This window comes from Erpetoichthys calabaricus, chromosome 8, assembly GCF_900747795.2.
Source record: "Erpetoichthys calabaricus chromosome 8, fErpCal1.3, whole genome shotgun sequence".
In the NCBI taxonomy this organism is placed as follows: domain Eukaryota; kingdom Metazoa; phylum Chordata; class Cladistia; order Polypteriformes; family Polypteridae; genus Erpetoichthys; species Erpetoichthys calabaricus.
Genome location: NC_041401.2, coordinates 158,406,733 through 158,413,215, shown reverse-complemented (window position 1 = coordinate 158,413,215; position 6,483 = coordinate 158,406,733). Strand labels below are relative to the sequence as shown.

General features: G+C 42.0%; 1 protein-coding gene across 2 annotated transcripts in view; it reads left to right on the top strand.

Moving 5' to 3' along the window:
• Window positions 1–596: 596 nt before the first annotated feature.
• LOC114656187 (E3 ubiquitin-protein ligase HECW2-like) overlaps window positions 597–6,483 on the top strand; it is a 358,966-nt gene continuing 353,079 nt past the window's right edge. Inside the window, exon 1 of one of the 2 annotated variants that reach the window (XM_051931045.1) lies at window positions 597–1,669. The gene's annotated coding sequence lies outside the window, so the exon portion shown is untranslated. The remainder of the gene's footprint in view (window positions 1,670–6,483) is intronic. The other variant, XM_051931046.1, reaches the window with a different exon arrangement.

The following is a 6,483-nucleotide window of genomic DNA, read 5'->3' as shown; positions in this document are numbered from 1 at the left end:
ATTGGTATTTTACAAACCTGTTATTGTCTATACATGATTATTCATGGAACATGCAAGGTATCTACAGTAAATAAAAAGGTTCTTTATTGAACCTTTACATGGATGGTAAATGATTCCCCTGTGGCATTGATCTGAAGAACCACTTGGGCACCTTTATTTTTAAGAGTGAAAGGATGCCAATGATGACTTCACTACACGTGCAGCATTCTCATATTATTGTTTGTCTCCTGCTGGTTAAGGAGATCCAGTTTTGTAGGTTACCTCTGATGCCTACAATTTCTGGATATGAAACAGTACCAGTAATAACTGAGTCCATTTCATTTTAGTACATGAGCACAACAGGTTTAAAACAAAAGAGTTCTAGACTGTGGTGGCTTGCTGGTGCTAAGGTTCGGCCTATTGATGTTTCACAACTTAAGGGTTCAATGTATGGCCCATCACCGCGAGTGTAGTGTTTACAAATCCTCTCTGCGTTCTTGTGTATTAAATCTCCATATTGGAATAAATCTCCACATCGTTTGTCGTCGACTCCAGGCTACATCCTCTTTTGAACATATAATGGGATACAGTGGGTGAGAAAGTTAATGAACGGACCGGGCCGATGGTTTCTGGAGGAGCTCGTATGTTTTCGCTTAGTCAGCTGCCATGCGGAGCATCGTTGTTCCCCCTTGGTCCCATAGCACCCCGCGTATACCTCGTTAAGTGCACTGAGGGTCTGCCGGAGGGCCGCTGTTGCCATAAAGGTGCTGAGGGACTGCTGAAACACCGCCGTTACCTTAACGATGCGTTCACTCTGGCGGCTCTGCGGTGCAGCGCTCCCTGACGCAGAGGAAACACGTTTCAAAAGCTGCGGAATCACACACACAAATCCTTCCTCTCGCAGCCTTACTGGAAATACCCATTATTATTAGCGCACGGGCCGCGAACGCGAATAAAGCAGCAGCGATCCGCTCGCAGGCGTCCCGCTAAAGAATCTGCTTCACGTGACGCCCTCGTCTCCAGTCCGCCTCGGGAGATGAAGACGCGCACGGTAAAGCGAGTGAATCACGCGACGGCGACGGGTTATTCGGGATAAGGCGGCAGCAGCACCTGGGCAACGCTTAGCGCAAGCAGGAATGGAGGAGCGGCGCTTTCTGAGGGAATGCTGCAGCGGAAACCTGGAGACAAGCGGATGCATCACTGAAATAAATAAGCAATGAGTTTCCCGGAGCGCCGCAGTCTTGGTCTGTCTAAAGCAGGGTGGCAAAACTTGACTTGATTTTCGCTTGTTTTTGTGGAATACCTCGGTGTTACTTGCTAGATTTTGTACTCAGACGCTTTAGAGAAAGGGCAACACACGCACACACATTCCCGAAAAGGGGGCGGCGAGGGTCTTTCCAGTGTGAACTCCATCTGCCTCCTCATACTTGATCTACACGAGACAGTCCCGAAGCGGTCTGGCCTTGCTGGTTTTCCACGGGGCGAAATAAAACATCGCTGCCATCGCAGGTTTATGTGTGTGAAAGACAACGAGGTGCCATCCTGCTTGGATAACTTTCACTTGAATCTAATTGCTGTAAGGGGATCTTCCTGGTGAAGAGCAGCCCTCTTATGCGTGGATTTTTACTTGCATCCGAGTGTGGGGAATGACCGAGCCGCTGCGGCTGCACAGACACGGAGATTTTGACAGGTAGGATCATCATGGGTGTGCTGTTTAATGATGTGTTTTGCACTTTTTGATAATCCTGGCGGATCAACGCGACTGTGGAAGCTCGCTTTGTTGGTTGGGCGTGAAGGGGACCGCCTTAGTAATAAAGAAAAGGCCTCCGCTGAAAAGGCGGAGAAGAATGGCCGAGGAGCGCTGAGCCACTCCGAAGCCTCTCTTTTTTGTAAGGTGGCGCCTTTTCTTTATTCAGTACTCCTCACAACGTATATCATTTTAACTTTGGTACAGTAGTTCGAGAAAGGTACTGCTACATTTCAAATGATCACCGTTGCTTAAAACTTTGCAGCCCTAGCACTCTGAACGAACGAATCTGTTGGTTGCGTTTGTCCTGCCCGCAGTCCCTTAAAACCTGTCAGCTTCGTGGAGTCTGCGCCGCTCTTCGGGCTTTCAGTCCTGTTCGAATGGCTGTCATCCCATTTACCAAGTCTGTGGCTTAGCATCCTGCTGAACCCTGGCACAGACCCGAAAGCTGCTAAGTGATGTGGTGTAAATTTCATCCTAAAGTCGCTTTCGGACCCATCACTTGTCATACCTTTACCCCACACTTTACTTGGGTGGAGGCGCGTCTCCGGTGTTTTAGATTCAGAGACGTGTTATTATGGGCGAAGCCTTTATGGAAACTGGGGCGTGGCTTACTAAAAAGGAAACAAACCTTTTGCGCCAGCCTCCCCATACATCCGAAAACCTGCAACCCACCCTGCTTGGCATAAGTCGCTGTTTACTGCAGAACCCATCGTTACCAGTGTTGACTTGATTTACAGGAAATAATGAATTGGGTTATTCATTTTTATTCAAAGACGCAATGGGTAGCATTGCAGGCTCACACAACTTTAATTACCCCCTAAGGTAGGGGTCTCCAACTCAGGTCCCGGGTGGCTGCTACAATGGCTGCAGATTTTCATTCTAACCCTTTTCTTAATTAGTGACCAGTTTTTGCTGTTAATTTACTCATTTTCTTTAATGTTAGCTAACTCACTATTTATGACTCAGACCCCTTAAATGTTTATTTTGTTCTTTAATTAGAATCCAAAGAATAATGGCCAGCAACCTGTGTCCATCACACAATAGCAGTAAATAAAGAAAGGTGAAGGTCTCAGTAATGTTGATCTGCTTGGGTACACAAAATATTTTGACAGTGTTCTTAGAAAAAGGAAGATGAACCGCTTTGGAAATATCTGCTGTGGCAGAATGAGAGTATCTACAAGCTGTGGAATTAAATAACGGGTTTAATTAACAACAAGAATTGGCTAGAGTGAAACTGGTTGGAATTTGAGGCCCCAACGTAGCTGGCCATCTGATGGCACACTTCACATATCGTTTCTGTTTGGGTGCCACTAAAGGAAAAAGTGAAGCAATTGAGAGGACTGAATCTTTAAAAAAACAAGTGAATTAAAATTAAAGCAAAAGAAGTAAGTAGCAGTTAAAAACCGGTTTGAAATTAAGAAAAGGTTAGAATGGAAACCTGCAGCCACAGTAACACTTCAGGACCAGAGTTGGAGTTCAAGACTCCTTCCCTAAGGTGCCCACTTTGTAGAGTTTTTATGTTCTCTTGGAGTTTTCTCGTTTAATCCAAATGCACATTTTTTGATGGCGCGTTATTAGTAAATTGAGTGGCTTTATGGGTGGCGGGTCTTGCCAGTGGACTGGGATCCCATCTATGTACAGTAAAGTTCTGTCCATAAACACATGCTGCTGGGATAAGCATCTGCAAAAAGTGGTCACTTTTAGATTGTTATATATAAAGTAATGCATTCTTCTTGTCTGACTTGCAATTATTATCTGTACATGACATCAAAGTAATTTTATTGTGAACTGAAAACGTGCAGCTGCATTTGTCTTCTGAATCAGCTTATCCTAACACAGGGTCTGGGGGGCTGGAGTCTGTCTCACTAGCTTTTGTTGTGCCATTCATTACGTGGTGTTTTCTCAGAATTTGAATACTGCATCTTTGTGAGTTGAAAGAAAGATGGATGACAATTAGTAGTTTGTTATGAATCTGAGAATATCTGAAGAGTGTTACACATAAAAAAAGGAATACCTTTTTGAGTCTCTTGCATGAGGATGCAGTGAGCGGAACCACAACATCTGATCCTTAGCTTGACATCCAACTAATGTGCGTTATGTTTACATATTCACGCAGATCAGAAGGTAATAGAGTATCTCAAGACCTTGTCAAACCAAAATTGTAAAATTTAAGGAAAAATTATACACATTATTATTAATTAAAGTAGAATTACTGCTCTTTACTCAGATACAATGCAGTATTTAATATTTCTGTTAGCTAGACAGGTTTGTGTTTTCAGATATTCTCATCGCATTTCATCACGTCCAATCATAGCTGCCTGTCTTTACTTTACAGATTCACCTTTGGCAATGTTTGGGTGCCTTCAGTAGTCTTTGGAGATATCTTTTCTTTAACTATTCATAAGAACATAACAAGTTTGACAGACTAATGTAAACCATTTAGTCCTTCCGTCTTATTTGTTTATCTAATAGCCAAGTTGTCCCAGTATTTTATCTACATACTTTGTAAAAGTTCTCAGTGTTTCTCCACTTCAAATACATGCCTTAGTAGGTTGTTTCTGATTCCCATGACCCTTTGTGTAAAGAAGTACTTCCGAGCTTCATTTTCCTTTAATTTCCACTGGTGTCCCTGGGTACGTAAAACATTTTTTAATCTAAAAGATTTTGCTAGATCATCTGTTTCTATGCCTTTGAGAAATGTTCAGTTGTGTGTTCCCTTACAATCCAAAGAGATTGTATTAAGTATGTTGGCCACTCCAGATTAGGTGTGGTCATGTTGGTGTCTGTGCCTTGTGATTGGAAGGGGCCTGTCTGGTGCCATTTGCTGAAAAACAGATGTCTGAATGGATACAAGTAAGTTGTATGCATTCACATGTAAATTGCGTCTCTCCTATCATTAACAGTGAAGTTATTCAGGATTGTTTTTGATGTATTCATTATAAATTATATTAAGTTTAAGTGTCTTGTGATTTGCAAGAAAGAGTGCTTCAGAAAAGAGTCTGATGAAAGGAGTCGCACATTTAATCCTCTAAACTGTATTTTCATTTGCTAAAATCTGGAGAAGTGGCAGATGCTTGCCAGCCGTCCGCTTTGGTCTGGGCAAGTTCGGATAAACCCTTTAATCAAAGACACATGGCTGCTCCAGCAGAGAAGCGCTTGGTGGAAGCAATAGCAAACGCATGTGGAGTTTGGAGGGCAGCTCAGCCTGAATCTGCAGATTTCAAAGTGCCTTTCAGAGAAGTGGTGAGGACACTAATCTCTTTAGAGAGGAGAGCCGTTAATTTTATATTCCATTTCAGACATGGAAAATTGAAGGTATTAGACAGAAAGTGTTTGTATTCTGCATCTGGAGACTATCCCACATGAAACCATGTGAGGGGATTTGGGAATGTTTAAATCAGACGTGTCAAAGGCACAGCTGTCCTAATACCCTTAAACTTAACAATTTAACGTCATTACATTTTTGAAGCATACTTTAAGAAAGCACCCATCCACGTGGATGTCACGAGGGTGACAGTAATCTCTCTCTAGCAACCCCGTGAAAATTAACTAGACCCTTCTATATGTCCATCAATCCATTTTAACCTTCCCTTGTCCAGGTTGTGCATATTATGGGGTCATTTGTTGCAAGGTTGGAATGAATTGTAGATGGAGCACCTTTGAGATACAGGAAGAAATCAGATTACCTGAAGAAGGTTACAAGTAAACTTTGATCAGCATGAGATTTGGGCCCAGTCTTTGTGAGGCAGCAATGCCACTCTGTTGCCATCAAATTTGTGCTGCCTATAATTTATTTGAGTTCATGTCTAAAACAACGTGTACCATTCCACTTCCTGATGAAACATTTACTAAACCGTGTACCTTCCACAAACTTCAAGAAGGCTTTGCTCTGATCTAAATATTAACTTTGGAGTCAAAGCTCTCACTAAGGTCATGAACTGGCTAATCATGAACATATTTCATGGCATACCTTGCTAATCCCAAACTACACCTCACAGTCTTGTTCTTTGTTTTATTTTAATTGAAAATTGCTTTTGTATAAATACTATATGACCTTTTCTGCTAACCTAGGACCACGTGTTTTTAGTCCCTACACATAGAACCAGTAAGCCATGTTTGGGCAAGTAGGTTTTTAGAATTAGGCTGTAGATACAAAAAAGCATTACATGCATCCATTAGTTTATTATCTGAATCTGCTTTATCTGATACAGGCCTGTCCAGATTAGACCGAAACCTTGCAGAAATGCCAGGCTGCCACAAGGTGCACAAATGTGTGCCCATGCTGACACGGGACTAATCTACAATTACTGATTATCTTAAAAATGAAGGCTTTGTCATGTGAGTGGGAAACACAGGGCCCTGTGAGAAAACCAATGCAGACACCTGGAGAACGTGCAAAATCCACCCAGTCGGTCACCAGGCTTGGATTCAAACCCAGGACTCTGAAGCTAGGAAGCAGCAGTATTTAGAAAAGTACTTGGAAATCAGAGTGGACAAACTGAAGACTGAACTTAGTCTGCGGTCAGTGATTGTTATGTCATCCTAACAAATTCTGAATTCCTGCCTGTTTTTAACTATGATACAGATTAATCCTTTGACTTACAGTATGTAGTGCATTTTGTTTTCATTGTTACATTTTGGTCATAGATGATTTTGACAATTAAAGTAAAATTGTATTTCAAGAACTTGTCAAACCAAAACTGTAAAATTTTTAATAATGATAATAATTTGTCTTTATTGTTATAGTAGAAGTA